Below are 19,883 nucleotides of genomic sequence, written 5' to 3' on the forward strand. Positions count from 1 at the left end.
AAGTCTCTCTCAGGGAGGAGTGATAGGGAATGGCAAAGGACACACCGACAAAGGAGATTAATCAGAACTGACTTTGACAAGCACTGTGGCAATTGAACAATTAAAACCCAAAATCCCTGTAAATGTTCATTAAAACTAATAAAATTTAATGTGACTGTTCAGTGTGGCTGGAAGTGACATTAATATCTGTATGTTTTATAGGTACCTGTACCCCATAGCTAAACAGTTCATGAAAAAGACACATCTATACGGAAAGCAGAGGAGTCGATTTTGTGTGGTTGTGTTCATTTATTACTTGAGCATGTGTTCATTACCCATGAAGACTGCCACTATGCCTTTTATCTTCCTGAAACAGCAGTGTTTCAGCAGTACCTTTCAAACTTGTCATTTACAACAGAGGTCTGTTCAAAGGCCTCCACAGCAAGGCAGATGTGTCTGAAAGTTCCCTTCATGATGATTTATTTTATGCCAAATGAATTTTGTTTCTCAGTTTAGCATGACCAGATTATTTCCTAGAATAGTCAAAATAACCGAAATACCAAGCTCCTGGTTGGGAAAATGATGTCATTTTCTCCTGACATGAAACTTCTGAATTGGATTAGCATTTATCACTAAGATGAAGATAGATGACTTTATTATGCTATTTATTTGTTTACTCACGTGTCCTACCTACCTTCTCAACCCTTTGCCTTTCACTGTATTCTCTCTTTAATCTGGAAAGAGTTAAAGCCATGGGTGATGTATAGTATATTCAATGACCTTTAATCACAGAAGCATTGCATCTATTCATGTAGGTGCTATTTTTTCCCCTTTAAAATTTTTTTTAAAAATTATAAAATTTATATACATTGTGTTTAATGAATATACTTTCTGATTTACATCTTTCATTCACATTGTGTTTCATACACTTATTTCTGTAACATGTTTTATAAAATTAATTACTATTGATCTATGCCTGTTGTTACCTTGTTTTTTCAAGTCTCAAATGGATTTTTTCTTATTATTTAATTCCCCCATCTGCCCACTAAACTCTGCTGTCCTAGTGATATCTCTGCTTCCCCGTTTCCCACTCCCTTCCCCCCCCCTTGGGCATTTATTCACATTTTACTAATATCCTTCTATTTTTACAATAGTAGTCTTATGAAGTATTTGCCCTTTTGAGACAGAGTAAGTTCACTCAACAGAATGCTCTCTGGACTCTCTCATGTTATATAGTACTTTAAAAATCATTGCTTCTTGGTGCTGTATAATGTTCCAGTGTGTGATTGTACCACAGGTTTTCAGTTCATTCATTTGTTGATGGACACTTGGGCTTTTTCCGTTTTCTTGATATTTTGAATAATGCTATACATAGCTCTGTTTATGTCTAAATTCTGTATTCCTTGGGCTATCTATATTTGTAGTGGTGGAATAGCTTGGTCATATAGGATTTCTTTGTTCAGCTTTTTGAGGAAAAGCCAAACTGTCTTCCAGATTGGCTGTGGCACTTTATACTCCCAACAAAAGCGTATAAGAGTTTCTATCTCTCCACATCCTCTCCAGCACTTAATATTTACAGTTCTATTAAACTTTGCAAATGACTACTGGAGTGAGTTGATATCTTATTGTTGCTTTGATTTGCATCTGTCTCAAGAACCCAGAAATTAACCCATCTATGTATGTACGTTTATCTGGTATTTGACAAGGAATTAAACCTATCAAATGGTGAAATGACAATCTTTTCAATAAAGATGCTGACAAACTTGGACATATACTTTCAGAAAATGGAAACAAGATTCACACCATATACAAAAATCAACTCAAGGTGGCTCCAATACCTAAGAATAAACCCCAAACCATAAAGTTGGTAAGAGAAAAAAATGGTACCAAAGTTAGAAGCCTTTGCCTATTAAACATAAATAAACTTGCAAATACAGCCAGTACACAACCAGAAGAGGATAAATCGAAGAATGGGACCTTCTAAAAAGTTATGATGTATGCATCATAACTTTTTTCCCATAGGGAGAAAACAAAGCTTACAGATTGGGAAAAAATATTTGGCAATGACATTGCAAACCAGGGTGACATAATCAAAGTTTACAGAAGGCTATAGGGCCTCAACAAGGAAAAGAATAATAAACCAAAAACAAAACGAGTAAAAGACATGCTAAGACTTTTCACAAAGAAAGGCCTTAGGATGGTCGAGAGACACTTGAGGAAATTTTCAAAATCAGTAACAATAATATGCCTGCTGTTAGAGCAAACAGAGTCTTCAAACAATTAGGCATTAAGTCAGCATTTAGAGTATAATGAGTACGTGTAGCCAATGCAAATATAGAAGCAATTCACAGAGGAAACCTGTTTTCCAGACAATGTATCTGTCTTACTAACTAGCCTGTTCTTAATTGGATTAGCATTTTACCTTAAACATCTTGGCTCAAATATTGAACCAAATGAAAAGAAGTCTAAGAAAAGAAGTTTTGCAGTTACTGAAAAACTCTTACATTGCGTCTATTCAGATCATCATTCTTTTGAATTGGATATCTACTACATACTAAATCCTAAAGACATGCAGTTTGAATCCACCAGTCTCCTCCCATTCAATTAACTGCTTCTGAAAACCCACTGGAGTGTCAACTATGAGTTGGTTCTGACTCAGTAGTACACAACAACTATATACTAAACTTTAGTGATGAATAAGCAAAATATTTGCTCTATGAGTGAAGAGATCACACATGACTTGATAGTATACATTATCCAGTGTGAATGGAACTTTGATAAGGGGAGCATGAACGGTACATCAGTAGTGTAGTGTGAAGTCGAAGAATATTAGATGCTCTTTTCAAGTGCATGTTGGCATTTTACATTTTGTATACCTGAGTTGTTTTATTCAAGTAAGAATAAGAGAAGTAAGAGAGATAAACAGAAGATTTCACAGGAGAGTGTGGCAAGACAGAAGTATTATAATGAAATGTGCAAAGACTGCAGTTAGAAACCAAAAGGCAAGAATTATAGTTGACATTTCTCAAGCTGAAAAAGAAATGAACTCAAGCCTTGAGTTATAAGACTGAAGGATTCTTAAGGCAAAATATTGAATGATGGAGAAACATTTAAAAAAATGATGAAAGGAATACACTGAATCACTCTACCAAAAATGAAACCATTTCAGAAAGTTGCATATGACCAACAAGCAGTGGTACTGAAGGATGAAGCCAAAGCTACACTGAAGACATTGGCAAAAATAAGCCCCCAAGATTTGATGGAATACCAATTGACATGTTTCAAGAAACAGATGTGTCTCTAGATATGCTCACTAGGTTATGCCAAGAAATTTGGAAGACCAAATGATCGGAAGTGATTAATATTTATTCCCTTTAAAAACAAGGATGACCCAACTGAATGTGGAAGTTATTGAACAGTATTATTACTATTACATGAAAGTAAAACCTTGCTGAAAATTTATTAAGAAATACCTCATTGACAATACTTTATTGACAGGGAACTCCCAGAAATTCAAGCTCGATTTGAAAGAGGACATGGCATGAGGCTCATCATTGCTGATGCCAGATGGAACTTGGCTGATAGAAGAGAATGCTAGAAAGATGTTTATCTATTTTTTTGACTGTGCTAAGTAATTTGGCTGTGTGGATTATAACAAGTTATGGATAAAATTAATAAGAATGGAAATCTCAGAACACTTAATTAAGTGCTCATGTGAAGCCTAGACCTAGACCAAGAAGCAGTTGTTAGAACAGAACAAAGGAATATTGCAAGGTTTAAAATCAGAAATGTACATCAGGCCTGTATCCTTTCTTTCTTTAATCTATGTGCTGAGCAAGTCATTGGGTAAGCTGAACTGTATGAAGAATTATTGGAGGATTGGAGAAATCTCATCAGCAATCTGTTATTCAGATGACACAACTTTGCTTTCAGAAAGTAAAGCACTTGCGGTAGAAAATCAAAGACAATATGGGTTATATCTCAACATAAAAAAAATCTTCATCACTAGTAGGAAACATGATAGAAAAAAAATATTGATGTTGTCAATGACTTTATTTACTGGGATCCATGGTCAATACTCATAGGAGTAACAGTATTCATAAGATATTGCAATGGAAAATCTGCTATCAAGAAGCTGCTTAAAATACTAAAGAGCAAAGATATTAGTTTAAATACAAAAATGCACCTGATCCAAGTCATGGTATTTTCAGTTACTTCTTGTGCATCTGCAAGTTGGACAGTGAATAAGGATGGCAGAAGAAGAATCAATGTTTCTAAATTGTAGTTTGTCTAAACTTACTGTAAAAATATCCTGGACTACCTTTTCAATCTGTATGCAGAACAGATCATCCGAGGAGGAATGTGGCATCAGGATTGGTGGAAGAGTCATCAACAGCCTGGTTATGCAGATGACACAACTCTGCTTGCCGAAACTGAGGAGAACCTGAAGTGCTTGCTGCAGAAGGTCAAGGACTGCAGCCTCCTATATGGATTGAAGCTCAACATCAAGAAAACAAAGATTCTCACCACTGGGCTAATTGGCAGCATCAGTATGGATGGTGAAGAGATTGTTAACAGTTTTAGTTTACTTGGCTCCACAGTCAGCACTCTTGGTAACAGCATCCAGGAAATCAAGAGATGAATTGCATTGGGAAAGTCAGCTGTGGACCTCCCAAAAGTACTGAAGAGCAATGGTATCAGGCTGGAGATTAAGGTGTGCCTGTTCTGGGCTATAGCCTTTGCAGTTATGTGCTATGTATTAGAGAGTTGGACAGTGAATAGGGATGATAGAAAGATAATTGATTCCTTTGAACTGTGGTGCTGGAGAAGAGTGTTGAGTATACCATGGACTGCTAGGAGAACAAACAGGTTTATCCTAGAGAGTGTGAAGCCAGAATGCTCCTTGAAGTTAAGGATTCTGAAGCTTCATCTGACATACTTTGGGTATGTTGCAAGGAGGGACTGGTCCTTGGAGAGGGACACCATGTTTGGAAGAGTGGAGGGGCGGTGCAGGAGAGGAGGACCCTTGATGAGATGGATTGATTCTGTGACAGGAGTGGTCGGAATGAGTGCGTTTGAGATGGCGAGGTTGGCACAGGATAGAACGGCGTTTAGTGCTCTTGTACATAGGGTCGCTAGGAGTTGCAAGCAACTCAATTGCACATAACAAGAACAGCAACCAAAAGAACAAACAGATGTGTCTTGGAGAAAGTACAACCAGGGTGCAGTGCTGCTCCTTATTGGTAAGGATAGTGAAACTCCATGTCACATACTTTGGGCAGCTTGTCAGAAGGGGCCAATCCTTGGAAAGCAGCATCATACTGGAAAAGATAGAGGATCAATAAAAGAGAGGATGACACTCAATGAGATGGATTACCCCAGTGACTGTAACAGCAGGCTGCAGCATGGAAGAGAGTGTGAGGATAGAGCAGGGTTCTTTCTTGTCTGTTGTTCATATGCTTGTTGTGAGTTGTAGGAAACTGGATGGCATCTAACAGCAGCAGAAACATACTTGGATTGTAAAAGTTTCATAAATTTGAAGTTCACGTAACTTTTTTCAGTCTCATGTTAGAACTCAGCCTATTTGCTGAGCAGTATCTTATATATAATTTAATAGATTTGCTCAAATATACAGAAAGCGTCCATTTCTTTTTTGGTAAAGTTTTTAAAAAGCAAGTTTAATCTTGCTTTGAGCTACAAACATGGAGGAAAAAGCTTTTTATGGAAGCTTACGTTTTCCAGTTTGTGGTTTTAATTGGCAAAAACAGAAGAGCTTTGATTATGAGAGCTACCACAAAAGAGAATAGGTTTAGCATTTTCAAATAATTGTGTATATATCCATTTTCCCTTTAATTCTGTAATATAGAATTTTAAAAAATAACAATAATTCTATTTGTACTTTTGAGGGGAGTTGGATTTTTTTAAAAAAGATATGAGAGCACTTTGACAATAGGGAAATTACAAAGAATGGAATATATGTTAGCACCAAAATTACATCAAATGTGAGAATGCATAAATGTGTTCAGAAGACCAGCAGTTCATTCCTTTTGCCACTAGGGGTCACTATAAAGACACTCCTTGAGCTAGTCTAAAATTAATCTCTGAGTTGTTCTTTGTGGAGTTAAAAGTTGAATGTAGCAAAGAAACATGAGAGGAAATAAAAGGTAAGAAAACAATTGAACATTTCCTTTATGAATTTTGTTAAAAAGGTAAAATGAATCTTAGAATTATCTTAGAATTACTATATACTAGTACTACCTTACTATTCATAGTTGAAGTAGCTAATTACTGTAATGTTACAGGACAATTCAGTGCTTATGTCTGCCTTGTTCTGAATCCATAGCCATTACTAATTTAAAGCATAATTAGTAATTGTCTATATAGTTAAGTCTTATCCTCAAATTCGGATACAATTATGAGCTTCTAACATCTCCATGAATATTTTTAGAAACGATGCTATAAAAACTGTCCCTAGAATATCTCTCTGAAGCAGTTCCATATTGTTAGTAGACAGTGTAATCACATAGGTCTGCACAATTTGATGGGGGGAGGGGTGGGTAAAGGAAAGGGGAAATATCTGGTATGAAAAACTATGTATACAAACTTTGTAAGTAAACCAGTAAAAATAAAAATATGTTAAAAATAAAACTAAAACTTGCCTTAAATTTATCAAAAGTGCTTTATTTCCATTTTACCTTGATGGATTTTAGATTTCTTTTTTCTTTCTTCCCTCTCTTCTTAGCTTTCCCTTTTCCATCTTCTCCCCACCCCCCCTTCTGTCCAGCATTTCTAGAGTGCCTATTACAAACCTTGGGTAGAACTCACTCACTCACTTGCTCATTGACTCTCTCACTCATTCACTGACTCATTTACTCTGCCTTTGAGTTTTCCTGATTCATGTTGTCATGTGACCTTGAATTAAGAACAACCCATAACGACCCTGTGAATAGCAGATCTGAACCCTGTCCTATCCTATGCCATCCTCATCATCTCCTCAATTGGATGTCCTAGGTAAATCTTAATAGAAGGAGACTGTCTGTCTTTCTCCTCTGGAGCTGAGAGTGGATTTGAAGCACCGGAGACTCATAGCCTTTTACTTAGCAGCACAACTGGCTATGGACCAAGGTCTCTCTTGGAAAGAAGTACTGCTTTCTCTAGTCAGACACATGTAAAGGAAGAAAATGTATGTGTAGATGTTGTTGTTATGTGTCATCGAGTTGCCTGCAACTCATAACGACCATATATACATTAATTCTGAATGATGCTCTATCCTGTGCCGATCTCATCAGCTCCAATAGACCTAATCCCATTGCTCCAATCACTGAGTTAATCCATCTCATCCTGAGTTTTCCTCTCTTGTGCTGTTCCTCTACTTTTCCAAGCCTGATGTCCTTTTACAAGGACTGGTCCCTCTTGGCCACGTGCCCAAAATATGTCAGATAGAGTCTAAAAATCCTTGCGTCTAGGGAGCAAACTTTGTTTTACCCCCTCCAGGACAGACCTGTTTGTTCTCCTGGCAGTCTATGGTGTATTCGACACTTTTCTCCAGCACCGCAACTTCTTCTACCATTCTTAGTCATTGTCCAGCTCTCTTATGTCTAACAAGTAGTTATGAAGACTGTGTCTTGGATGAGGTGAACCTCAGTATCCAGAATGACATCGTTGCTCTTCAGTACTCTAGAGAGGTTCCTGATAGCAGACTTTCCCAATACAGTTCACCTTTTGATTTTTTCATTGCTCTCTCACGAGACCTGCTTGTTGAGGGACCTTACCTTTGCTTTACTGCAAGAACCAAGACCTGTGTGGTATGGCAACCTGGAAGCGTCTTCCAGCCACCGGCTGCATCCCAGACCAGGTGCTGCCACACCCTGGCTGCTGACACAGCCATTGCTTGCAAGGTTGAGAAGATGAAGTTTTAGACCACAATCCTGCCCAAACCACCAGACTGCTGCCCCTGCCACCTGGAGACCCAAGTGCTGTACCACCTGGAACTACTCAGCTGCTGCCACTGCTGTTTAGCACCAAGAACACCAATATCATAGGTACTTTGGCATTAAACACTGCTGTCTAGCTACACCATGTGGAATTTCTTAAGCTTGAGCATTAGAGACCGGGTGGAGGTGTGATTTAAGAAGGACAACAGTCATCCAGCTCCAGGTGGACTGTTGTTCTGTAGAGGACAGCACCAATATACAGATCCTTCATAAAACATTGCCATATCCTGCTTCATTATATAGTTACAACATCCTAGTATCTGCAAAGGAAAGACTCACATAAAGTCAAGAAAGCAACAGTCTACCTCAATCATCATGAAAGATCAAAATAACCCTTCTCCTAAGAAAAGCAGACCCAATGAATACCCCAGATAAAGAGAATAAGAAGAAATATGTTCATCCGGACATATTTGAACAGCTACAGAAGAAAATGCAAATTATGGAAGAAATAATGGAAGTAATTAAGAGTGCAAATACCCGAGACAACAATCCACAAAAAAAATATATTGATGAGGAGCAACTTGAACAACTATGGAAGAAAGTTCAAAATATGCAAGAATTGACATTATAGATAAAGAGGTACAAGAACTTAAAAAATCATCACAAGACAGAGAGGGTACGGCCAACCCAGGACTACAAATAACAGAAAAGCATGAAAATTCAATCGAGAATAAATATTACGACTGAAATGGCAGAAGTGTTGAACACACTGGTGGAACAAAAAAGTAGAACCGAAGAGATGGAACAGTCAGTGAGCTGGAAAACAAGAGCTTTCCTGGAAACATCCTAGAAGAAAAAAATCAGAGATGAGGTGTACAGAAAGTGAAGAAAAGATTAGAATCATGTGAGATGACATCAAAAGGAACAACATATGTATGATTGGCATTCCAGAACATGAGAGTGACAGGGGCATCACTGAGAAAATTGTGGAAGAAAACTAGAAGAAAACTTCCAGGTATTTTGATTTCTTGATTGCTGGTACCAAGAATGTTGATTGTGGAACCAAGCAAGCTGAAGTTATCAACAATCTCAGTCTCTTTTTCATACTTCATGAAGCTGCCAATAAGCCCAGTGGTGAGAATCTTTTATCTTCTTGATGTTGCGCTTCAATCAATATTGAAGACTACAGTCCTTGACCTTCTGCAGCAAACAACTCATGTCCTCTTCAATTTTAGCAAGCAAGGTTGTGTCATTTGCCTAACTCAGGGTATTCATGAGTCTTCCTCCAATCCTAATGGCACATTCTTCCTGATAAAGTCTGGCTTCCTGAATGATCTGTTCTGCATATAGATTGAAGCAGTATGGCAATAGGATGCATTCCTGATGCACACCTTTCCTAATTCCGAACCATGCAGTGTTTCTCTGCTCTGTTCTGACTACTACTTCCTGGTCCAGTTATATGTTTTGCATAAGCACAATTAGGTGTTCTGGGATTCCCATTTTTCTCAAGATACACAACAATTTGTTGTTTATAGAGGCTAATTTTTAGATATCTAGGGAAACAGAAGAATTTATTGCCTATTAATAGTGAGTGATCTCTGTAAGTAGAAAGCTAGTTTATCTGCCAAGTGAGGAGTAGAGACGCTATGAAAGAAGTATAGTCACAGAAGGGAAAGAAGAAAGGGAAAAGTGGAAAGCCCTAGAAGATTCCATTGACTCCCAAGACTATTGTCTGTTTTCCTAAAAACATTCAGCAACTGAGGGGCTTGTAGCAATGATTTGAATTGTTATTGGGTTAGGATTTTGCAGGATGAGTTTAGTGGGAGACACAATGGGAAAAACAGTGGAGGACATTGGAAAAAATAATAATTCGAAAGGTGGGCCTTGAGATTCTTGGAAGATTGGAAGAAAGTGAAGCCAAAGGGACATGTGAGCTTTTAAGAAAATAGGATGATTTGAGAATGGGGATCTGGATGAAACTGAAGAGTGATAATATAGTGGAATTTTAGAGTTTATGATTAAGGTCAGAACAAGCCCATGTTATAAATGTCCAGGACACATTTATAGAAGGAAACTGAAATAGTGACCAGGGGGAAATTTTGGAGTGGGTCAATGAGGTCAGGATTTAAATAATCAAGTAGCTTTGGGTCAACTCTTATTTTATAATATAAGGAGACAAACAACAAGACACACTACTGGATCCTATACCAATCTCACAATCTCTCCTGTGCCTAAGCCCATTTTTGTAGCCACTGTGTCAGTCCAGACTCATTGAGAGTCTTTCTCTTTCCCTCCATCCTCTCCTTTACCATTTCTTTCTCCTCTATCTAAGCATGATGTCTTTTTCCAGGGATTGACCTCTTCTGATAAGATGTACAAATGACATGAGATTAAGGATCACCATCATGACATCAAAGGATCATTCTGTCTGTGCTTCTTCCAAACAGATTCGTTTGTTCTTTTGGCAGCCCTTGGTTTATTCTCCACCCTCGGCATAATTCAGAGGCATTAGTTCTTTTTCCATTGATAGACACTTGAGTTTTTATCCATCTCTTTGTTCTTCTAAGTAATGCAATAATTAACATGAATGTGCAATCAATTATGTTCTTGAAACGGTGTCTGCAACTGGGTGGAATATAGTCAGGGCCATATTTTGGTTCTTAGAAATTTTTGTTTTCGTCAACATGAATTCGCACACAGGCAATTGATGCAATTGCTCTGTTTCACAGTTGGCTTTTGGCCTTGTTCTGACTAATGATATTGAACTTCTTTACTATTGCTTTTCACAAATAAATTGTATTCCTGTGTACTCTTATCAGGTGAGGCCCATATGTGTAATTGCTATTTATATATTTTTTTAAAAGATATTTACTTATTGTAATTCTATTACGTGAACCCCACCTTAATTTGTTTCACCACTGCCATATTCTCCAACCAACAAACCTTCTATGTTTCCAACTTTTGCATTTCAGTCACCAGTTATTAATGCATATGGGTTGCATATTTGATCAGTGTGTTTTTTTTTAAATCAGAAAATCAGGATTCAACTCCTGGTTCTCATTTATTATTATGAAACCATGGACAAGTTATTTAACTTCCAAGAGTCCTTTTCTCTTCACATATAGAATGAGATGATGACAGCCAATGCATACCTACTGTATGATTCTGAGCATGGTGCTGAGACTAAATCCTTTACTCTTTACCACAATCTCATGAGTTCCATATTGTTGTTGCTTTCATTTTACACATAAGGGGAATAAAAGCACAGAGATATCAAGTAACTTGTTTAAAGTGTTATTGTGAACATTTGGTGCAATTTTACACAGTAAAATCTCCTTGTAATGGCCTGAAATGTAGTAAGACCTCGATTTATTAATTTCTTTCCTCGATAAACCCTCCAGTTTCCCCCCAAAGTTGACTAATCTTTATAGAAACTAGTCTTTTACTAAGGAATCTCTGATCAGGAAGCCTGGGTCTTTGTTTCTAACTCTACATTTATTGTACTCTACACCTCAGTTTCCCCCTGTGTAAAGTGAAAACATCAGACTACATCTGCAGCAATCAATTGCCAAGTATATGGCTTATAACTGCTTTTTGTCATATTGTTCATTGTGTTGGATGAATTTTAATTTTCAGACTGTTGAGGTTTTTTAGAAATATTTGCTTTCTTTTGCTCTGTCTTTGGTGTTTGTGCATAAATTAGAATATTAGGCATACTAACAGGTCTTCTTGTATGTGTATAGATATTGCCCTATTACTGACAACCTTATACCACAGGGTGGATTTGAATATGTTCTATTTAATGATGAATTTGATGCTATTCCTCTTTAATGTGTCATTCCTAGCATAGTAGTCCATATGATTGTCTTATTAAAAATTGACAGTACCAGTTCATTTCAGCTCACTAATGCATAGGATAACGATCTTTATGAGCTCCATTTAATTTTTAAAAAATTTTCAATTTTCCTTGATTCATTTTTCATTTATTCCACATTCTTACTATTAATTGATGTTTTCAGTAGGTCGTCTTTTTTCTCTTCTTCTTATTTTTGGTTAAACCACTTTAGCAAGTGAAGTCCTTCAAGGGCTAAAAGCTTTATTATTTTTTTTTTCCGACTGGCGCTTCCTGTTTATTGTTCTGGCTGGAGCCCAACGTGAGACTTGATGGGGGGGCCGGCCTGGCAGGAGTGGGGGCGTGGACGTAGGCAGGCACACAGGCACACACAGGCGGCCGGGGCACACACAGGTTCGCTCAGGTGGGTGGGGAGGAGTCATGATTCTGTAAATAAACACTGGACACACTGGGAAGTGGTGCCGTGCGCCCTCTGGACTGGGGTCCTGGGCACCGTCCACTACTGGAGGCATGGGTGGTGGTCCGAGGTGGTCAAGACCCGGGCCCGGTGGTCCTGACAGATGGGGGAGTCCGGAGGACAGTGGTCCACATGGAAGGGGGGGATGGTCCACACGGAGGGGGAGGGGCACAGGTCAGCAGCGGCCCTAAATGACCTTCTTGAGCTCATCATAGATGACCAGCACGGAGGCCCCACCCATGCCCCGCAGCACATTGGACCAGGCGCCCTTGAAGAAGGCCTTGCCGCCCTTGTCCTTCAAGATCTTACGCCAGCAGTCCAGCGACCCCGTGTACATGGTGTCCGCTTCTTTCCGCCCAGACTGCATCGTCATCCTTCTCCGCACTGTGTCGAGTGGGTAGGACACCACTCCGGCCACTGCAGTGACCGTCTGCGCAATCATCCAGCTGACCACGATGTGCGTGCTCTTGGGGTCCGGGAGCATACCTTTGGCCGTGTCGTCGACACCAAAGTAGACGTCCTGGTAGATGATGATGCCCTGCACCGACACATTGAAGCCCTGGGAGTGGCTGCGGATGCCGTTCGACTTGCAGATCTTGACCAGGCAGCCCTCCAGGCCCTTGAACTCACGCTCCGTGCTTGGCTTGCCCATGTCGGCGTCCAGCCGGGTCCGGGCGAAGTCCAGCGGGCAGACGAAGCAGAGCGAGGTGGCCCTCGGCCCCGCGGCCCCGAGGCCAGGTTGCTGGAAAGTAGCGCCAGAACTGGGTGTGCTTGTCCACCCAGCCCAGGAACACCTGCTTGTACTTGTCCTTGAAGGCAAAGGAAGGCAAAGTTGAGGGCCTGGGTGGGGAAGTAGACGTTGGCCAGGTTGCCCCTCCAGAAGGACAGCAAGCCGCAAGCCTTGCTCCGGGGGATGCGCACGATGCAGTCCATGACGCCCTTGTACTGCTTGTCCGCTGCGATCTGCTTGCTGGCGTGCTGGACCTGCAACAGCAGCTTGACTGCTCGATCGGGGCCATGGCTGTCTTAGAGATTGCGGCGGCGACACCCCCGCCAGGAAGTCCTTGGTGAACGAGATAGCCTGTTCGGTCATGGTGACTGAGAGCGCTGCGGAGCTGGCTGACAGCCGGGCCTGCGTGCTCGAAGGCTGGGAAAGGGAGGCACCGCTGGCTCCTCCTCCGCCGCCGCCGCAGCCGGGATGGAAAGGCTAAAAGCTTTATTTTATACACATCATTTGGAAGCAGGACTGGCATCCACATCCTAAACAACACGCTTCTAAAAACTCTATGAACTTTGGTAAATGTTGATAGTTATAGAAAGGCTTCAGGCCTTTTGTTCATTGGATTGTTATGAGTCGTGCTTGACTCAAAGGCAGCCAACATACACATCATTAAGATTGAATTTACTTTGAGGATATAGGTCTTTTATATATTATTCTGAGTTTTTCTAACCTGAAGGCCTTATCTGTTGGCACTGTATCAGACAATGTTCCACTACAATTCATACTGTTTTCAATGGGCTGTAATTTCAGAAGTTGATGGCCAGCTCTGCTTCCTAGTCTGTGTTCACATGGAAGCTTGGCTGAAATTTGTCCACCATGAGTGGTTTTGCTGGCGTTGGAAATACCATTGGCATAGCTTCCAGCATCATAGAACCACAGACCGCGAAGGTGCAGCAAACGGAAAGGTGAGCAATGACGTTCTCAGAGAAATAGTTAAATCATCAATCTGTACTTTGATGCTGACCTGCTTAATAATGTTGGAATGAAGACAATGAGGATTACAATGATGGTAAAACAAGCAACAAGCACATGACGTGTGTGTGTATGTTTAGTGGAGCTCAGTGTCTTTACATTTGCTACAAGTACCAAGGAGTAAGAAAACTTCTCCACTCTCTCTCTTTTCCTCCAGCCCTGGATTCTGTGAGATTTAGGATAACATGTAGTCTTCCCTTGAGAGGCATAAAGGAGAAACACGGTTGAAATGAAGGCAATGAGGAGAGGACTGTTGTTTAGACCAGAGCTTGGGTGTGTTGGAATCATTTGGTGACAATAAAGATGATTCCAGATGGCACAGTAGAAGGAAGTGGTAGAATGGCAGCAAAAGGAGGAAGTAGGCAGCATGTTAGGATGAAATTACATCTGTTCTGCTAAAATTACAGAGAAACATTTATAGGAAACTTAGCCTTAATAAGAAATTCTGTTGGTAAAACTATAAAACATATAAACATTTCATTTTGAGACATTATAATCTAGAGGCTAATAGTTTAAGCTCTGGAGCCAAAACAACAGAATTTGAATCATGAATCCACTACTTACACTACATAGGTTTTCATCTTGTACAATCCTCATAATCTTTCAATGTCTAAAGTTTTCTCATCTGTAAAATGGGGCTACCATAGTCTTAATAGGGACACTGGTGACCTAGTCTGTTATGTGTTCTGCTGATAACTGGAAGGTCACCTGTTCTCATCCACCAGCTGTTCTAGTAGAGAAAGATCAACACTCTTATATAAGGATTTATGGCCATGGAAAATCAATGGAGGGTCACTATAAGTTGAAATAAACTAGATAGCAGTACATGTGAGTGAGTGTGTCTTACAGGCTGTGAGATCAAATGACTTCTTGTTAGGTGCCATCAAGTTGACTATGACTTGTAGGTTTATGAACAAAAAGCCTGACCCATGCCCTTTCTTACACCATCTTCACCATCTCTGATATGCTTGAGCCCACTGTTACAATCACAGTGTTCGTGTATCTCATTGAGGGTCTTCCTCTCTTTCTGTCTCAGTCTGATGTCTTTTTATAAGAACTGGCCTTTCCTGACAACATGCCCAAAGTATATGAGACAAAATTTCACCATCCTTGCTGCCAAGGAGCACTCTGTTTTCACAGACTTGCTTGTTCTTTTGTCAGTCTGTGGGATATTAAGTACTCTTCTCTTACACTACAACTCAAAGCCATTAATTCTTTTGTCATCCTTATCCATCGACCAACTTTCAAATGCATAGAAGGTAACTGAAAAGACATTGCCTTGGATCAGGTAGACCTTAGTGTTTAAACTGGTGTCCTTGCTCTTTAGTATTTTGGAGAGGTTTTTGACAGTAGATTTTCACAGTATAACATATCTTTTGATTTCATGGTTGTTGTTACTATGGTTTAATAGATGAAAAATATTAAGAAAAGTGGTAGGGAGCTCTGGTGGCCAGGAGGTAAGAAGCTGTGCTGCAATTCCAAAGGCACACATTTCAAATCCACCAACTGCTCTGTGAAAGAAGGATGACCAGTCTCTTCCCATGCAATCAACTGCCTTGGAAAACCCAGTGGAGGGTCAGCTATGAGTTGGTTCCAACTCAATGGTACACAATAACAACAATAACAAGAAAAATGGTGCACAGTAAGCAGTGTAACATTTAAAAAAAAACAATTTACTTCACTGACTAAAATGTAGTTTGTGACTAGTAGATTTAAAATTTACAAAATTATTTTTCTTGCAATAATTTCTGTTGTAAAGATGAAAAAAAAAGGAATAGCTATAGCTTTTTGGGTTAGCTAAGAGTCAGTTCTGATTCAATTGCAGTGAGGTAGATAACACTTTCAGGAAACATAGCTATCAAACTTAAATTCTGTAAGCCAACCTTTGCTTCTTTACATTCATTCTTGTCTGCCCTTTCTTAGAACTGCAAGAACTGTCATGTATATAAGGCCTTTCTTGCCTTCATATATTGGATATCATATTTATAACCCATTAGGTTTCACAAAGTCAGAGCTAATCATTCAAATGAATTCTGTTACCTACACAAGTTCTTCCTTTTGAGAAAAGCACATTTTCTGAGAATGGTGCCAGTAGTTGTCTATATAATGCAAATAATTTTTCCTACCTAATGAGTTCCAGCAAAGCCAACTGAATTCATGGAATCTTTTATTGTAGGAGAAATTCCTTTTTAGGGAAGGACAGACGGCTTGTTTTGAGAAAGCAGGATGACAGTGATGAGAGATTTGGTGGTATCAATTATCCTTTCATGGATTAACCAACTGAAACTTTGGTTTAAAGAGTTTCCATGCCACTGCCAATTGAATCATTGTTCTGGATCAGAGGATTTTGCGGTCTAGTCAGCAGTCTGAGGTATTTGTTCAGGATTCCAAATAGATTATTGAGAGCTGTACATGGACCACGATTAGTTGTTATCTGCAGTAAAAAGCTCTGAATAAAAAAAAGGCAGGATGAGAAATAAGCAGCATTGTCAGATTCACAGCAGTGATGAAATCATAGAGGCCGGCACTGTGAAGATTTCCTCCTACTGCAGTGAGGTCTTTGGCCATTGTCTGTTGTTCTTCCTGGGCTCCAGGCTCTGAGAATTTCTTCTTTGTCCATTAATGTCTCTAACCAACCTCCTCTGACGTGGAAATGAATGATAATGACTGTGAAAACCTTTTAATGGCCAACACAGGTTATTGTCAAAATTTAAACCTGTTGCCCTGATTCCTACTCAGACTGAACCTGCCGGATAGAGTTGTTATTAGATGTCTTTCAGTTGAGCATAGCTCATTGCTACCCTGTGAGCAACAGACTTGAACCCTGTCCTTTCCTGTGCCATCCACATTATCTCTGACACGCTTGAATCTATTGCTGCAGTCATTGTGTCAGTCTATGTTGTTAGGGGTCTTCCTCTCTTTCACTAACAATCTACCTTTCCAAGCATGATGTCCCTTTCTAAGGAATAGCCTCTTCGAGAAATGTGCCCAGTGTATGAAAGACAAAGCTTCACTATATTGGCCTCCAAGGAGCTTTCTGACTGCACTTTTTCCAAGACATATCTGTTTATTCTTTTGGCTATATATGGCATATTCTGTATTCTTCTCCAGCATCACAACACAAAGGCTTCATTGCTTCTATTATTCTTGTTCATCCTTGTCTAGCTCTCAGATACATAGCAAGTGATTAAAAAGACACCTGAATCAGGTGTACCTTATTCTTCAAACTGTTATCATTGCTCCTCAGTATTTTGGAGCGGTCTCTGGCAGCGGACTTGCCCAATGTAATATGTCTCCTAATCTCTAACTGCTCAAGGGTGTTAGTTATTGATCCAAAAAAGATGAAATCATTAACAACTTTTATATTTTCTCCATCTATCATGTTGAATAGAGTAGAACTACTCTATAGTGTTTCCCAAACAGTAATCTATATAAACTGTCATATATTTCTTATGTGGAGTGGGTTTGAACTATTGACCATTTCGTTAGTAACTGGACACTTAACTACTGCTTGTTGGTTAACCATTAGTGCTCTGTCAACGTTTCATGCATTCTTGGGCACATCTGCTCTATCCCATATTGTTGTTGTTGTTGGTAGGTGGCATCAGGTGACTTAAAGTGACGCTATGAACAATAGATCTGATCCCTGACAATTCTTGTGTCATCTTCACAATCTCTGATATGCTTGTATCCATTATTACAGTTGTTGTTGATTGCCTTCAAGTCGAGCATGACTCATAGCGATCCTATGAAAGAACAGGCCTGAAGCACTTCTACAACTATTGACATTTATCAAAGTTCATATAGTTTTCGGAAGTATGTTATTTAGGAAGTGGATGCCACTCCTGCTTCCAAACCTGCCATAGTATGTTATTGTTTTTATGTGCCACTGAGTTGCCTGTGATGTGTAGCAACTCTATGTACAGCAGCTCTGAAACCTTTCCTGCCCTGAGCCCGTCTCACTAACTCAGGCACACCAACCTCCATCACCCCAGTTACTGTATCAGTCCATCTTGTCTGGGGTCTCCCTTTCATTCACTGTCCATCCACCCTTCTGAGCATGGTGTCCTTTTCCAAAGACTAATCTCTCCTGGCCACGTGCCCAAAGTAAATAAGGTGGAACTTCAAAATTTTAGCCTCCAAGGAGAAACTTGACTTCACCCTCTCAAAGACAGACCTATTTGTTTTCTTGGAAGACCATGGTATGTTCAAGACTCTTCTGCAGCACCACAACTCAAAGGCACCTATTCTTCTTCTGTCATCCTTAGTCATTGTCCAACTCTCTGAAGCATAACAAGTAATTTAGAAAACCATGGCCTGGATTAGGCACACCTTTGTATCTAGACTGACATCATTGTTCTTCAGCACTCTTGAGAGGTCCGTGATGGCAGATTTTCCCAAGGCAATTAATCTTTTAATTTCCTGACTGCTGGTGATTGTGGATCTGAATAAGCTGTAATTGTTAATGACCTCTATCTCTTCTCCATCTACTATAGTGCTGCCAGTTGGCCCGGTGGTGAGAATCTTTGTCTTCTTTATGTTGAGCTTCAATCCATATTGAAGACTACAGTTCTTGACCTTTTGCAGCAACTGCTTCAGATCCTCCTCAGTTTCAGCAAGCAAGGTTGTGTCATTTGCATATCGTAGGTTGTTAATGAGTCTTCCTACAGTCCTGATGCCACACTCCTCCTCATAAATCCTGCTTCCCAGATGATCTGTTCTGTATACAGATTGAAAAGGTATGGGGACAGGATGCATCCCTGACACACTCCTTTCCTGCTTTTGATCCATGCAGTGTTTCCTTACTCTGTTTTGAGGATTACTTTTCAATACTTGTCTGTCAGATATTCTTCTAACAGTGAACATCCAAATTAAGACAGACTAGGAAGAAGGGTTGGCCATCCACATATGAAATATAATTGGCCTTTGAAAACTCTGTGTACAGCAGAGCACACTTAGAGTAGAACTAATAGATATGGCAACTGAAGTTGACCCCTCAAATTTGGAAACAAAAAGGAGAAACAGTTTTAAGAAGAAATTAACAATTGGTACATGGAATGTGAGAAGCATGAATGTAGGAAAACTGGACATTTTAAAGAAAGATATGGAACACATAAATGTTGACATATTGGGTATTAGTGAATGAGATGGATTGGCATGGAACATTTGGAATACCATGATCATATGATCTCCTTTCTGGAGATGAAAAGGTGAAGAAAACCAGGGTCATTTTCATAGTTAAAAAGGCCCTTTCTAGATCCTTCTTGAAATATAATATTGTGAGTGACAGTATAATATCCATATGCATACAAGGAAGACCTGTTAATACCACTTTCATTCAAATTTTTGCGCCTACAAACCAGAACCAAAGAGGATGAAATAGATTATTTCTGTCAACTGTTGCAGCCAGAAATCGATCGAACATATAACCAAGGTGCTTTAATAATGGGTGACTAGAATGCAAAAGTTGGGAATCAAGAAGAAAGATCAGTAGTAGGAAATTATGGACTTGGTGACAGAAATGAGGCTGGGGAGAGAACGGTAAAATTCTGTATAATAAAAGATTTATTCATAGCAAATACCTTTTATATGAGACATAAAGGCAGGCTATACACATAGATTTCACCTGATGGTATGCACAGGAATCAGATTGATTACATCTGTGGAAGGAACCGTTGGAGAATTTCAATATCAGCAATAAAAACTAGGCCAGATGCTGGTTGTGGAACAGACCATCGACTACTCATATGCAAATTCAAATTATTACAGTAGTTGTGCCAATTCATCTTGTTAATGATCTTCATCTCTTTCTCTGACCCTCTCTACCTTTCCTTCAGAACTGACAGGATAGAAATATATTTGAATTTACTAAACAATTTAACTATTATGTTTGGATGTGGTTTATGC

General features: G+C 39.5%; 1 protein-coding gene and 1 pseudogene across 4 annotated transcripts in view; one reads left to right on the plus strand and one right to left on the minus strand.

Moving 5' to 3' along the window:
• The window catches only part of DNM3 (dynamin 3), an 875,056-nt gene that overhangs the window by 243,872 nt on the left and 611,301 nt on the right, over positions 1–19,883 (plus strand). The window lies entirely within an intron of this gene.
• On the minus strand, positions 12,411–13,346 carry LOC102873500 (annotated as a pseudogene).

Source organism: Elephantulus edwardii, unplaced genomic scaffold (genome assembly GCF_000299155.1).
Source record: "Elephantulus edwardii isolate Elephantulus edwardi_28Jun2011 unplaced genomic scaffold, EleEdw1.0 scaffold00057, whole genome shotgun sequence".
Taxonomy (NCBI): domain Eukaryota; kingdom Metazoa; phylum Chordata; class Mammalia; order Macroscelidea; family Macroscelididae; genus Elephantulus; species Elephantulus edwardii.